The 16,824-nt window shown below is 41.0% G+C and overlaps 1 protein-coding gene across 3 annotated transcripts in view; it reads right to left on the bottom strand.

Moving 5' to 3' along the window:
- LOC126996243 (transmembrane protein 198-like) overlaps window positions 1-14,944 on the bottom strand; it is a 79,804-nt gene extending 64,860 nt beyond the window's left edge. For all 3 annotated transcript variants that reach the window (XR_007751121.1, XM_050856612.1, XM_050856613.1), the window contains exon 1: window positions 14,777-14,944. The gene's annotated coding sequence lies outside the window, so the exon portion shown is untranslated. The remainder of the gene's footprint in view (window positions 1-14,776) is intronic.
- Between the last annotated feature and the right edge of the window lie 1,880 nt (window positions 14,945-16,824).

Genomic DNA, 16,824 nt, shown 5'->3' with positions numbered 1-16,824 from the left:
TTCCCCCAACCCCCAACACATTAACCCACTCCATCACCTCACAATCATCACCACAACACCACGACAGCCCCTCTCACCCCCTACACACCATCATCTCCTCCCCCCCTCCCCGCCAAACATCCTCTCCCTCCCCCCTCAACCCCCCAACGTGAGGATATAGGCGATCAGACAACGGATCTGGCCAATGGAAAAGGATCCTGCCCCCCCTTGCTCCCCTTCTCCTCTCCTTCCTGCTCCCTCTCCGCCTCCTCCTCCTCATGCAACTTCCTTCCTGATCCTCCTCCTCCTCCTCCTCCTCCTCCTCCTCCTCTTCTTCTTCTTCCACCATTATCATAATTTTTATCACTGTCATTATTATTATTATTATTATTATTATTATTATTATTATTATTATTATTATTATTACTATCTTATCTCTGTTTCTTTGTGTGTATTTAAGTCTCTGTGTCTGTCTGTCTGTCTGTCTGTCTCTGTCTCTCTCTCTCTCTCTCTCTCTCTCTCTCTCTCTCTCTCTCTCTCTCTCTCTCTCTCTCTCTCTCTCTCTCTCTCTCACACACACACACACACACACACACACACACACACACACACAATCACACACACATACTCGCACAGGTGTTCAAGCCAAGCCACATGCAGCCCACATAAGTCCTTCAACTTTTTTTCTTATTGCCACCTGGCGACTGAGGATGTGTGGGAACGTGTGCGTGTGTGCGTGTGTGTGTGTGTGTGTGTGTGTAAATAGTAACTGGACATGAAAAAAAAAGTTCATTTATAAAAGTGAAAAAAAAAATTAGTAGAGATGAGATGAAGTTTAATAATTGAAGGTATAAGCGTTACAAATTATTATCATAATGGCCTTGTGTGTGTGTGTGTGTGTGTGTGTGTGTGTGTGTGTGTGTGTGTGTGTGTGTGTGTGTGTGTGTTTTATATTTGTGTTTCTGTTATACATTGGTTTCTCTCTCTCTCTCTCTCTCTCTCTCTCTCTCTAAATCACTAGACATTATTTCCTTTGTAAACTTTTCTCTTTGCATCTTTTTTTTCTCTCTTTCAATTATGTCGTTTCTTCTTATCTATCCTTTGTATTATTAAAACTCTCTCTCTCTCTCTCTCTCTCTCTCTCTCTCTCTCTCTCTCTCTCTCTCTCTCTCTCTCTCTCTCTCTCTCTCGATATCATTTTCTTTGTTTCTCGTTTTTTTCTCTCTTCCAATGACGTTTCTTCTCTTATTAATACTTTACAACTCTCTCTCTCTCTCTCTCTCTCTCTCTCTCTCTCTCTCTCTCTCTCTCTCTCTCTCTCTCTCTCTAATTACCGGCCCAGGTGAAGACTAAACATGTTATCGATCCCCTTTGTTCTCTCTCTCCTTCTTCCCTCTCAACAATCTTTCTTTAAAACACGCATTCCAACCCTCTTTTCCTTGCCTAGTGCATTAGTGAGAGGAGTAGGTCTTTCTTTCTTTCTTATTTATCTTCTTTTTGGCGCTGCCTATAGCGTCGGTAGGATCTCTTGAAGGGGGCAGGGCATCTTAGTGGACCCCAGTTCGATAGTGGCGCAGACGGATTTTTTTTATAGTGGTTGCCGTGATGTATGACTGACTCTCGCTTGGCCCATGCTGCTCTGTCCCCCGGTGCTACATTTGAACTAGGTCGCTGAAGTTTAGGTCCATTAGGGTCTGTGTCCTTGAATATCCTTGCTATGCACGTCTGTTCTCTGTTGCTGGCCTGTTTCTGTGTAGTCCCTCGTTGTTGTTTTTTTTGTCATCTACTTCACTAATTCCTTTACTTTTTGTGGCATGTTGCATAGAGCCTGAGAGAAGGTTTATGTTCTTGTAGCCTACAAAATCTGTAACATGTCTTTTTTTCTTTGTTACTGGCCTGTTTCTGTGTAGTCCCTCGTTGTGGTTCTGTTCTGATATACTTTGCCAATGCTTAAAGGTCTTGTGGCATGTTACAGAGAGAGTTTATGTCCTTGTATATCTTTGTAACGCACGTCCTATCTCTGTTACGGCCCTGTTTCTGTTTACTTTCTCGCTCTTATTCTGTTCTGATCTACTTCGCCAATGTCTGTAATTCTTGTGGCATGTTACAGAGAGAGTTTGTGTCCTTGCCTGTCTTTGTTACGCACGACATGTTACAGAGAGGTCTATGTTCGTTCATTTCTTTGTTAGAGTTTGTGTGTGCGTGTGTGTGTGTGTTATCGCCAGCTGTCCCTCCCCTTTAATGCGTGGTGCTCTCAGTCCTGTCTCCTCTCTGTTTCCCTGGCACGATGCACAGAAAGCTTTAGTCAAGTCTGTATCTTTCTTTGCCACGCTTTGTTTTGTTAGTTTTGCTTTTCTGTGTAGTTGCGAGTTGCTATTCTTTGAGATCTTTATTGATTTTCTTTGTTTCATCCGCCATGTTACACAGAGAGGATCTAAGTGTTTGTATTTCTTTGCTACGTTTGTTTTTCTTTTAGTTTTCCTTCTCTTTATAATCATGAGTTATAATTTTATTTCTTTTTCTCTATTTTCCCTATTTTCTTCTCTAGTTGTTCCTTAGTCCTCCTGGCACGTTACACAGAGAAGATCTAAGTTTAAATATTTCTTTGTTAAGTTTGTTTTTCTTTGTTCGTTTTCCTTCCCTATGTAATCAAGAGTTGGTATTCTTCTCTATCCTCTCATCCTCTTTCAATCCTTCTCTTCTCTCTCTCTAGTCCAGCCGGCACGTTACACAGAGAGGGTCTAAGTTGGTGTATTTCTTTGTTATCCTTGTTTTCTTTTGTTAACTCTTGCATATCTGTAGTCTTCATTTTTTTAGTATCGCATTTTCTATCATTCTTTTTCTCCTCTTCTTTATTTTTCCTTTTCTTCATGTAACACTGAGAGGGTCTAAGTTAGTGTATTTCTTTGTCATCCTCATTTTCCTTTGTTAACTGTTGCATCGCTGTAGTCTGGTTATCATATTTTCTCTCATTCTTTTTCTCTTCTTTCTTTATGTAACACTGAGAGGGTCTAAGTTGGTGTATTTCTTTGACATTCTCGTTTTCCTTTGTTACCTTTCTGTTCCCGGGCGCCGCTGCTCCTCCTGTCGCTGTTGTCTGTCTGTTCCTCTTTAAGTTCAGCAGTGACGTCGTTCTTGGTAATCCCCCGTCTTTGTTACACTGCTGTCACTGTTACTATTTAATCAAGTCTCGAACGCGTTGGTGCTGCATTGTTCGCCTTCTTCTTCGTCTGTATTACCTTTGTTTTACAGGTGATTCCTTTGTTTTGATTTGCTTTTCTTGTTTTCAATGTTTGGGGTTGCTTTCATTAATCTCTTTGTTAGGTTTTCGTTGAGTGTTTTATCTGTGTCTTCTCGGTTCTTTATTTCCTTAGGTGGGGTTTATTTTCTTTGTTTCGTACGTGTTTTCTTTGTTTTGTTCTATTTCTTTTTATTTTAATGTCTGGAGTTTCTTTAGTAAATCTCTTTGTTAGGTTTTCGGCGTCTATTTTATCTGAGTCTCCTGGGTTCTTCATTTCCTTGGGTGGGTTTTAGTATTATTCTTGTTTCGTACGGGTTCCCTTTGTTATGGTTCTGTTTTGTTTTCTTTTCAATGTCTGGAGTCCGTTTTGTAAGTCTCTTTGTTAGGTTATCGGCGTCTATTTTATCTGAGTCTCCTGGGTTCTTCATTTCCTTGGGTGGGTTTTAGTATTATCCTTGTTTCGTACGGGTTTCCTTTGTTATGGTTCTGTTTTGTTTTCTTTTCAATGTCTGGAGTCCGTTTTGTAAGTCTCTTTGTTAGGTTATCGGCGTCTGTTTTATCTGAGTCTCCTGGGTTCTTTATTTCCTTGGGTGGGTTTTAGTATTATCCTTGTTTCGTACGTTTCCTTTGTTATGGTTCTGTTTTGTTTTCTTTTCAATGTCTGGAGTCTGTTTTGTAAGTCTCTTTGTTAGGTTATCGGCGTCTATTTTATCTGAGTCTCCTGGGTTCTTTATTTCCTTGGGTGGGTTTTAGTATCATCCTTGTTTCGTACGGGTTCCCTTTGTTACGGTTCTGTTTTGTTTTCTTTTCAATGTCTGGAGTCCGTTTTGTAAGTCTCTTTGTTAGGTTATCGGCGTCTGTTTTATCTGAGTCTCCTGGGTTCTTTATTTCTGGGTTTTAGTATTATCCTTGTTTCTTTGTTATGGTTCTGTTTTGTTTTCTTTCAATGTCTGGAGTCTGTTTTGTAAGTCTCTTTGTTAGGTTATCGGCGTCTATTTTATCTGAGTCTCCTGGGTTCTTTATTTCTTGGGTGGTTTTAGTATCATCCTTGTTTCAATGTCTGGAGTCCGTTTTGTAAGTCTCTTTGTTAGGTTATCGGCGTCTGTTTTATCTGAGTCTCCTGGGTTCTTTATTTCCTTGGGTGGGTTTTAGTATTATCCTTGTTTCGTACGTTTCCTTTGTTATGGTTCTGTTTTGTTTTCTTTTCAATGTCTGGAGTCTGTTTTGTAAGTCTCTTTGTTAGGTTATCGGCGTCTATTTTATCTGAGTCTCCTGGGTTCTTTATTTCCTTGGGTGGGTTTTAGTATCATCCTCGCTTCCTTTTTTTTCTTCTTCTTTTCAATGTCTCTAAGTCTTTTATCTCCAAGTCTTTTGGGTTTTACATTTTCTTGAGTTTTTTTGTCTCACTGGTTTTCTTTCCTTTGTTACTCTTTGTTCGTTCTCCGTCTAATGTTTGATGACTGTTTTCTTGCTTCTATAGTTCCTGATTGTACTGCGTCCTTCCTCTCTTTGTTTCACGCGTTCCTTATTATTAATTTATTCTGGCCGTCTCTATAGTCTCTCTCATGTACGTCTTTGGTAGTTCTCTGTCTCATATTCTATTTCTGTTTTCTTCCTTCCTTAACCCAGTAGCTGCGGGGATCATGTTTCTTAAAGGCCCCTCTAAGCGAGAAGAATGAGAAAAAAATCATCACTCACGCAAACCATTTCAGAATATATATCAACGCATTTGTGATCAGTTTATGCATCATCTGTTTTTCTTGGGTTTATATCATGGCAAAAATGTGGCCCGTCGCTGGTACACGGTAAAGCCACAAATTTGGACCGTCGCTGCTACTGGGTTAATTCCTATCTGTACTTTCTTTGTTATTCGTTCCTTTTCATTTACTTAGTTTGTCATTTCCAGTCTCTTTCATGTACGTCTTTGGTAGTTCTCTGTCTCATATTTTATTTCTGTTTTCTTCCTTCCTTAATTCCGATCTGTACTTTCTTTGTCTTATACGTTCCTTTTCATTTACTTAGTTTGTCATTTCCAGTCTCTTTCATGTACGTCTTTGGTAGTTCTCTGTCTCATATTTTATTTCTGTTTTCTTCCTTCCTTAATTCCGATCTGTACTTTCTTTGTTATACGTTCCTTTTCATTTACTTAGTTTGTCACTTCCAGTCTCCTTCATGTACGTCTTTGGTAGTTTTCCGTCTCATTTGTAATCTTTTTATTTTCAGTGTCTCTCTTACTTCCGCTTCTTACTTCCTCCCATTATACCTCCATGCTTCCTCCATTCCTGCCTGCAGCTTGTCCTTCCTTCCTTCCTTCCTTTGTTTCGTGTGTTGCTCTTTATTAATCTATTCCGTCATCTCCAGTCCCTCTCATGTACGTCATTGTTAGCTCTCCATCTCATTTGTAATCTTTCTGTCTTCTTCCTTCTCTTAATCCTTGGCTGTGTTATACTGGCTGACTTTACTACGTCCTTACTTTCTTTGTTTCCTCCGCTCCTTTTTACTAATCCATTCTGTCATCTCCAGTTTCTTTCATGTATTCCTTTGTTAGTTCTCAATCACATTTCTAATCTCTCTTTATCTTCCTCCTTTAATTCCTTGGTCGTCCTATACTGGGTGTCTTTACTACGCCTATATTTTCTGTTTCATATGTTCCTTCTTTCTCCTCCTCTATTCCGTCATGTCCAGTCTCTTTGTTAGTTCTCAATCTTATTTCTAATCTCTCTTTATCTTCCTCCTTTAATTCCTTGGCCGTCCTATACTGGGTGTCTTTACTACGTCTATATTTTCTGTTTCATATGTTAATTCTTTCTCCTCCTCTATTCCGTCATGTCCAGTCTCTTTCATATATTTCTTTGTTAGTTCTCAATCACATTTCTAATCTCTCTTTATCTTCCTCCTTTAATTCCTTGGCCGTCCTATACTGGGTGTCTTTACTACGTCTATATTTTCTGTTTCATGTTATTTCTTTCTCCTTCTCTATTCCGTCATGTCCAGTCTCTTTCGTGTATTCATTTGTTAGCCCTCAATCTTATTTATAATCTCTCTTTATCTTCCTCCTTTAATTCCTTGGTCGTCCTATACTGGGTGTCTTCACTACGTCTATATTTTCTGTTTCATGTTATTTCTTTCTCCTCCTCTAATCCGTCATGTCCAGTCTCTTTCATGTATGTCTTTGTCGATTTTCCGCCTCATTTGTAAGCCTTCTTGGTTTATTTTCAGTGTATGTTTTATTACTTGAACGAAATAACAGAAAAAAATGACTGAAGAAAGATCAAGAGAGAAGCGGGTCACACACACACACACACACACACACACACACACACACACACACACACACACACACGCCCCACCCTCCCTTTCCCCTCCACACACAGACACTCACACCTCGCCGCTACAATTATTACGAGGTGATTACAGGCGGAGGCAGACATGAATAATACAAATAATAAGGCCTGGAGTTAATGACCAGCGAGGCGTGACTGTGACAATGGATGCAGGAACGTTGTCAAGCGTCACGCGGGAATGTTAACAGAAAAGGAAAAAAAATGACGAAGGAAAGAAGAATGTTGGTAAAAAAAAAAAATTAATAGATAGATAGATATAGATAAAGATAGATTGATATAGAGAAAGAGGGAAAGAATTGACGAAGAAAGGAAGAATGTTGGTAGAAAAAATTATTAATAGATAGATAGATATAGATATAGATAAAGTAATTTAGAGAAAGAGAGAAAAAGAGGGAAAGAATTGACGAAGGAAGGAAGAATGTTAGTAAAAAAAAAATAATAGATAGATAGATATAGATATAGATAAAGATAGACTGATATAGAGAAAGAGAGAGAAAGAGGGAAAGAATTGTCGAAGGAAGGAATAATGTTGTTGAAAAAATTGAAGAGAGATAGATAGATAGATAGATAGATAATGAAAGATTGACACAGAAGAGAAAGGGAAAAACAGAGAGAGAGAGAGAGAGAGAGAGAGAGAGAGAGCATAGAAATCATGATGGGTAAGTTAATATTTGGCTCTAATAAATAGTTCATTGCTACCTTCCTGGCTATTCTACTTCCTGTTTTACTTCACATAAGGTTTAATTAATCTTGTATAAGGGCGTTTTCTTTCTTTCTGTCTCCGTTTCCTTCTTTCTTCCTTTCTTTCTTTTCTTTCTTTCTGTCTCCGCTTCCTTCTTTCTTTCTTTCTTTTCTTTCTTTCTGTCTTCGTTTCCTTCTTTCTTCCTTTCCTTCTTTCTTTCTTTTCTTTCTTTCTGTCTCCGCTTCCTTCTTTCTTTCTTTCTTTTCTTTCTTTCTGTCTCCGTTTCCTTCTTTCTTAGTTTCCTTCTTTCTTTCTTTTCTTTCTTTCTGTCTCCGTTTCCTTCTTTCTTTCTTTTCTTTCTTTCTGTCTCCGCTTCCATCTTTCTTCTTTTCCTCCTTTCTTTCATCTCTTTCTTTCTGTCTCCTATATATATCTATATATATATATATATATATATATATATATATATATATATATATATATATATATATATATATATATATATATATATATATATATATATATATATATATATATATATATATATATATATATATATATATATATATATATATATATATATATATATATATATATATATACATATATATATATATATATATATATATATATATATATATATATATATATATATATATATATATATATATATAAAGTGTTTCTGAGTACACGCACTGCCTCGCTCTACTTCTTTTTTACTTTACTTTTCTTTGTATTCTTTTATCTTTTGTTACTTCCGCGTGACAGTGAATTGAGTGCTGATGTGAGAGCGTAGTAAGGAGGAAAAAGAGAAGAGGTCGCAAGAAAAACTGGTCCCGTGTCACCGCTACCTCCTCGCTTTCTATTTTTTTTCGATTTTTTTTTTAACATTCCTCTTCTCTCTTCGTACGTGTGGCGGCAAAGCTACTTCACGCACGACGACGGCGCCATAAAGCAACAACAAAACAAACATATAGAAATCAACAAACCAAAACAAAAATCAACGAATCAAACAGAGATAAAAGAGAATCAACAGAGCATGAATTCAATAACAGATCCATAAAACAAAACAAAACGAAAAATGAATAAATCAACAAATCAAAATAAAAATTCATCAAAACAAAAATGAAATCGGTAAATCAACAAAACTAAGCAAAAACTATCAAAATAAATAAACTCCTTGAGATCAGACTGGCCGTGATAAAACAAATATTAATAAATCAACAAATCAAAACAGAAGTAAAATCAGTAAACCAACAAAACTAAGCAAAAAATATCAAAATAAATAAACTTAGATCATAATGGCCGTGATACAGTTACGATATTCTACTTACGATACATTAAATACATGATAAATACCTGATACAGTAACTTTAGCCATAGCCAGTGTACGCAGAGAGAGAGAGAGAGAGTTTATATTCGACCCCTTTCCCTAATTCCAAGGTTACCGAGTGCTGTCCTAAAGTGTCAAAAATAACTCCTGGGATTGATTCTCTCTCTCTCTCTCTCTCTCTCTCTCTCTCTCTCTCTCTCTCTCCGTTCCCTTCTTCTGACGTCATGCGCCCCGGAACCTACCAAACACACACACACACACACACACACACACACACATTCCCAGTCGTGATGAAGAGTGGCTTGACACGCGCTTTAGTTGTGTGTGTGTGTGTGTGTGTGTGTGTGTGTGTGTGTGTTTCAAGAATGCCAAGGAATTATTTTTGTTGCTGTGTTCTTGGTCTGTTTTTTGCTGCACACACACACACACACACACACACACACACACACACACACACACACACAGACACACAGACACACACACATACCCTCAATCTCTCCCACGCCCCAAATAATGTACACTCTTCACACACACACACACACACACACACACACACACACGTCCCCAATGTCTCCCACACCCTAATAATGTAAGTCCTGGACCCTGGCATGCCTCGAGGCCCTGCACCAGAGCCTCGCGTGTCCCGACCCCGTCCATGAAGACTTTGCTACGTCCAGTCTTAGGTAAAAAGAAACTCATGGTAGCGCGGTAGCAAAGGTTACATAGCGTGATGGTGTACTGCATCTACCTGTACCTCAAGTCTATATCTATTTGCTGCCTCGGAATGCTCAAAGTTAACCCGTTCCTCGCAGGTACTAAGGCCCATAGTATCACTTTTCCAAGACTTATAGTATACATCTATTTCAAAAGTCTCTCGCAGAAGTTGTATTGGGATTTCAATGGATGGTTGATTGACCCTAGCGGTAGTTGTGGAAGGCTTCTGCGCCATGAACAGGAAAAACACTCCTGAAAACCCGACGTATCTCCTCTGTACCCTGAAAAAACGGTCGTAACAAAAGCCAGAAACGTTTGATAATACGAGTCTTAAGTTCGCAGCACGACAAGTTACATGGCGTGATATTGTGCCTGGAATCTTGACCTCCTTGCTATCTTTTTATGCTCTAGGTTCGCCAGGCTGCTAGGTATGTACCCTGGCAGAGCTGCATAGTCTTGGTACGACCATTCGTATGTACAGAGAAGAGAACCATGGCAGAACAGAGGAAGGGTTGCATGCCGTGATATTGTGCCTGGAATCTTGACCTCCTTGCTATCTTTTTATGCTCTAGGTTCACGCGGCTGTTATATATATACGGCTGCATAGTCTTGGTACGTCCAGTTGTCAGTACAGAGAAGAAAAGAATCATAGTAGAGCAGAGGAAGGGTTGCATATCGTGATATTGACCCCCTTGCTATCTTTTTTATGGTCTAGGTCCACGCCACTGTTATATATACATACCCTGGTACGGCTGCATAGTCTTGGTACGTCCAGTCGTAAGTACAGAGAAGAAAAGAATAATAGCAGAGCAGAAGAAGGGTTGCATGGCGTGATCTTCCTATACGTGCCAGGATACTGTATACCCGAGGCTTCACTTGATAACAGGCCCACAACTTAAGTAACAGCGGCGACCCAGAAATCGTAGAAACCAAAGTAAAAGAAGCGACTCAAAAATTGTAGAGGTCATGGAAGAAAGATAGCTGGGTGGAGTCATGGAATTTGAGGATTTGTTTGAATATGAATAAGTACACTACAATCAGAGGTGGGGGACGCAGGAAAGTGGCTGGTGGTGAGGGAGTTACAAAGCGGTAAGTAGGGTAAATTAGGCCACCTGGAGCTTATCTACCTGGATTTGAAACTAGGAGAGGTGAAATCAACTCAATTCAAGTATGTGTTCTCCCTTCTATAATACGTCCTGGTCAGAATTTGCATGGATAACAAGGAGATAACGAGATAACGAGTAGCATGGCGTTTCACTGACAAGGCACAGGGGACAAGGACACGGCTCTATCCTTCTTTATAACTAGGACAGGTGAAATCAACTCAATCCAGGTGTGTTCTCCCTTCTATAATACGGCCTGGTCAGAATTTGCATGGATAACAAGATAGCGAGTAGCATGGTGTTTTACTGACAAGGCACAAGGGACAAGAATACGGGTCTCTATCCTTCTTTTTGTGTCAAGGATCGGTCTGTAATCTAACCCCATGCAGAAGACGATCACTGGAATAACTGTGATAACTTTGATGATCTTATGTTCTGATGGCGGGGTGACAAATATTGCAAAGGCGTTTCAATGACAAGTAAGCTCTCCATCCTTTTTTCTGTATCAAGGATCGGTCGGTAAACTAACTCCAGAAGACGATCACTGGAATAACTGTGATAACTTTGATGATCTTATGTTCTGATGGCGGGGTGACAAATATTGCAAAGGCGTTTCAATGACAAGTAAGCTCTCCATCCGTCTTTATGTATCAAGGATCGGTCGGTAAACTAACTCCAGAAGACGATTACTGGAATAACTGTGCTAACTTTGATGACCTTGTCTTCTGAAAGCGGGGTGACAGATATTACAAAGGCGTTTCAATGACAAATAAGCTCTCCATCCTTCTTTTTGTATTAAGGATCGGTCGGTAAGCTATATAACTCCATAAGACGATCACTGGAATAACTGCGCTAACTTTGATGACCTTGGGTTCTGGTGGCGGAGTGACCAATATTACAAAGGCACGTTAGGCGAGGGCAAGGACAGAAGCACTACCAACCACTAGGTTCCTTCGTACTGAACGGATAACGGGGAACAAAAGCCTGAATAACCTTCAATATTATTTCTTTCTAATTCTCTCATTGCTTTCACTTTAAATTTATCTTTCTATATGCATTTCAGTTGCTTGGGGACTTCTGAACAGGTAACTTACAATGTCCACAATCCTCCCTCTCTATCTGTTTCATCTCTTATAATAGTAATACAAAAAATGACAGCATGGATGACATTCTATATGCTAAGTACTGCCAAGGCAATGCATATCAAACAAAGGCACAGAACACAAAGATACGAAATGGAACACCACGTCACTTCTTAAACAGCCACTGAGCACACGAGGATAAGTTATTTACGTTCTTATGTTTTTATGTATTACTCGACGTTCCAGAACACGCAGACTTCCTGGCATACTTATCAGGCGTCCTAGTTCACTGATAAGCACCAGGTCACCTCACCTTAACCTGACACCCACTGGACACACTAGTAAAGCCTGCCTTGTTCCGTGCCCTGGTTTACTTGTGTTACTCAGCGTCCCAGTAAACTTGTGCGTTCCTCTTTGCATATATATTTACCTAGTGCTTTAGTTTACTGATTATGACCTCACCATCATATGACGGTCACTGGACACACTAGATTTGCTCAACTATATACTGTCCTGGTTTACTTGTGTTACCCAGCGTCCCAGTAAACTTGTGCGTTCCTCTATGCATATTTAAATACCTGGTGCCTTAGTTTACATAGTTTATTACTCCGTGTCTATCCACTTCTATGATCTATAATTTATTTCGTCCTCTTTCTAATTCTCTCTCATTGCTTTCACTTTAACTTTCTTGCTATGCGTCTCACGTGGGCTGCACTCCTACCTCTCAATAATAATAATAATAATAATAATAATAATAATAATAATAATAATAATAATAATAATAGGTGAGGCTTTAAGCAAACAAAGGAAGTGAGGCATTAAGTATATAACGAGAGGCTGCTAAACAAAGAAAGTGAGCCTAGCAATGAAAGTGAGCCTATAGGAGCCAATGCAAATGAGCCTAACAAAGAAAGTGAGGTTATCAGAGAAAGTGAAGCCAACTAAGCAATGAAAGTGAGATTACGAACAGTGGATGACAGGAGGTGAGACGAATCTACGAGTATACGAGAATCTACGAGTTTTCACTTTTTTGCCCTTGAGAGAAAAAAAAAAGCCAGAAAACAAATGTCGCATAGCTAGAACATGAATAAGTCTGTCACATGAATCAAGAACCTTCCAAGAATACGAATGAGTCAGTAATTCAAACAATGGTAGCCACGGTCAGTCCAGCGAGCCATCCCAGGAAGCACCATAACATAAACATAACCAGAAATCCTGGAGAGGAAATCAAAGATGTAAACACTCGGATACGAGTGAGACATGACCCATAATAAAGTGAATGAGTCAGGAGTTCAACGTAAGGGAAGCCCAGAAAGACATTATATAAAAAGCACCACAACAAAGACAAAGCCAGAATGGGTGAAGGGGAAGAAAACAAAGACGCAAACGCTGGAACATAAGTAAATACCCATACCATAGTGAATGAGTTAGGAGTTCAGCGTAAGGGAAGCCCAGCCAGCCATTACATAAAGCACTACAACATACACAAGACCAAAATTCGTGAAGGGGAAGAAGAAAACAAAGACAAACAGTGGGCCATGAGTAACCCTGCACACCCATACAATAGTGAATGAGTGAGTCAGTATTTCAAACAGTGGGCATGGGCAGGGAAGCCATTACATAAACCACCACAACAAACAACCAAAATTCGTGAAGGGGAAGAAAACAAAGACGGAAACAGTGGGAGATGAGTAACCCTGCACACCCATACAATAGTGAATGAGTGAGTCAGTATTTCAAACAGTGGGCATGGGCAGGAAAGCCATCAACAACACACGATCAGATTTTATGAAGGGGACGAAATCATATCAAATCAAAAACGCAAACGCTGGAAATTGAGTATAGTCACCCATACCAAAGTGAATGAGTCAGTATTTCAGTGGGCACAGAGGGGTATAGCCATGTCAGGAACCACTACACACACATACGACCAAATTTCATGAAAGGGGCGACACGAATTCACCCATACAAAAGTGAGTGAGTCAGGGCACGGAAAGGGTATAGCCATGTCAGGACCCCAACATACGACCGAATCAAACATATAAGCAATAAAATATGAGTAAAATCCCGTATGTTAATGAATAAATGTCAGAATTTCAGAGGGCACGGGGAGGGTATAGCCATGTCAGGAACCAGTACAAACGGGGGCATAAAGGCAGTGAGTGAGTGAGTTGGTCCCTTTCCCAGAGCGTTGCGTTGCCCCGAGCATTCCCACCCGGTTGCTTGACTGTCCAAGTGTTCTATTGATTATATACAGCCAGGCCAGGACCAGCTGAGCCAACGCTGCCGCTACCACCACCAACAACACCAGCAACACCAGTATCACCACCACGTCTTGCCTTCTGCACCTCCACTTTCAACTCCTATCTTCCTATCTACTTCCTATGGGTAAAAATCTCATCCACCACCACCACCACGTATACCACACCACCCTGAACACCGCCACCACCACCACCATCAACAACACCAGTATCACTACCACTTCTACCCTTCTCCTGCACCTCCACCTATCTTCGTATGGGCAGGAATCTCATCCACCACCACCTCCACTCCAGGCAGCTTCCACCACCATCCACCACCACTTCTTGCCTTCTACACCTCCACCATCACCTCTTCAGTCTTCCTATGGGCAAGAATTTCATCCACCACCACCACCAACAACAACAGCATCGTGTATACACCCTCAACACCACCACCACCACCATGATCGTTGCAGCACCCAATACCCACCACCATCATCACCACTGGAGATTTCGTTTTCCTGTGCCCACCACCAAAAGCACCTCTGCATTTCCTAACACCCACCACCACCACGCATACCCCTCCACCTCCACTCCTACTACCCACATACCCGCCCCCATACACATACCCACTCCAACATACCCTACCACCCACCACCATCACTCATGCCCCTCCACCACGTATAGCCTACCCCTCCACCTCCACTCCAACTACCCACATACCCGCCCCCACACACATACCCACCCCAACATACCCTAACACCCACCACCACCACGAATACCCCTCCACCTCCACCCATGCACATGCCCACCCAAAACCCTCCACCCACTCCACCACAATAACATACCCATCACCCACCACCAGTATTCATACCCCTCCACAAAATACCCACATGCCCGCCTCCACCCACATAGGTCCTCCACCCACCAAGCCCGCCTCCACACGCCCACTCCACCACCACAAGCCATTATCCCAGGGAACGGTCAGCGGCCTCACCCTTAACCCAGCCCGCCCTGCAGCGCGTGGTAGCAGAGAGCTATAAGGTGCTGATACCCACCTGTGCGGGGCGTGCAGGTGTGTGGGGCCACGTGTGTCCTCCCGGTGGTCAGGTATTCCTTAATAATGCATCCCGAACACAAAGGACCAGTGATGCGGCGCCAGGAGGGAAGACCCGCGCACTACCTCCTCCTCACCACACACCTACACTGGCCTGCCTCAGCTGTTTCTCCCTCTGTTGAGTCTCTTCCCCGCCCATTCAAAGTTACCAGTGGGCGTATTTTTCAGCATGTCCAAAGCGCCCATGCACACATTTGACAAGACTTTCGTAGGGGTTTGAGGGATATCCAGGGGTAGTTTTATGACCCCGGTGGTAGTCTGACCCTTCTTCTGTACCATGAGCGTAAAGAAACACTTATTATAACCCGATTAATCTCCTTTTCGGCCTTTGGAAATAGGTAATGTCAGACCCATATGATCGTACTTAGCACAACGTATTTTATCGGTTTCTGGTCCTTAAGTATACAAAATTAACATCGTCACTATACGCATTTATCACTAACTTCAATTGGATGCCGCTATTGGTGTGGCAACGACAGTTTTGGGGCCTAAAACTGAAAAATTGCAATGTTCTGCGCCGACGGCAGTGTTGCAAAGGTAGTCTTGTCGTTGCCCGGGGACATAGCACAAATGATGGCACAGCCAGAAGAGATAGTTGAATTTCAATATTTCATGCTTTATACCTTACATAATCAAAATACAATTGCACCTATTGTAAAAAAAATAATTCCTCACCTCTTTTAAATATTTTCAGGGGAACCTTTGCAGATATATAGCACAATGCCGCGAGAAAATAGCAGCCTTGATAACTTTACCGTCCACCAACAAGCTGCCAGATCTCGCTCGACCCAAAACTCCCTAATTTCCCAAGCATTGTACCATTACCATGAACCAAGCACATTATACTGCTCCTATCTACCATCTTGTAACACTTTATTCGTCATTATTCCAGTATGTTGAATGGGCGGTTGAAAATGCCACTTCTTGCTTGACCCAAACCTTCATGAATTCCCAAGCATGCTTACAAAAGTTAGATTAATATTTATGTCTGTCCGTTTCTGTATGTCTTTCTCTGTTTCTTTGCTTGTTTATCTGTCTATCTTATATGTCTGCTTGTCACTCACACACACACACACAAACACACACGCATACGCACAGAGGTTAGAACGTTCGCCTCAACCTAGACATCATGGGTTCGATTCCCGGGTGGACTTTCCTTTTTATAATCCATGCGGGTGTTGGTCGTGGGTTAGCAGGTAGTATGGGTTAAATATTCCTTGGTAGACCCTTCGGAATCAAGAACATTATATAAACTTCTCCCAATAATGGCTGTAGAGAATAAAAGCATCCTTGTAGCTTAAAAAGATATCCGTTTTCTAAGTATTGGAAGAAAACGGTCCAAGGGATTCTTCGTTGATATAAGGTAGTGATAGGACGGGGGATTAATATGTGTTATTTTGACGTGCATAACCTGATTGGTGCCTTAACTAAAGGAAACGGGGAGAAGAAAAGATAAATGAGATAGAAAAAGGAGAGAAAGAAGGGGACAAAGCGGAAAGGAAAAGAAATGGGAGGGAAAGAAAAGTAAGGGAAAGGAAATACAGAGAGAGAGAGAGAGAGAGAGAGAGAGAGAGTGGTTATATCTTTCTCACAGAGAAATATTTATTCATTTCCCTTGCTGTATATAGACAACACCCAGCATCCCTGCGTTTGTCTATTACACAATTTACAAGGATGTCTGCGCTGAGCTGTATAAGCTTTTCACTGATCAGGTACAGGAGAATCGTTAACGCCATCCCAAACGTTTTTCTCTTCTTTTTTTCTGATGCTAACATATATTCTCGTCAGGACGCGCCAGATTATGGTTCGCTACTTGTTTCTCGGGCTGCCCTGATCTCTGCCACTCTATAACTACGATACAAAGAATGTTAGTGGTGTGGATGTAGTAATTAATGGCTAGTTGGCATCTTACTGATCCTCACCACTACCACATCTCTGTCGGCTTTCGAATCCTGGCGGGTGCATCAGATATTTTTACATGAGGAATGC

This window comes from Eriocheir sinensis, chromosome 9, assembly GCF_024679095.1.
Source record: "Eriocheir sinensis breed Jianghai 21 chromosome 9, ASM2467909v1, whole genome shotgun sequence".
Lineage (NCBI taxonomy): Eukaryota > Metazoa > Arthropoda > Malacostraca > Decapoda > Varunidae > Eriocheir > Eriocheir sinensis.
Note: the sequence above shows the minus strand (reverse complement) of the source record. Positions and strands in the feature narration are given on the sequence as shown.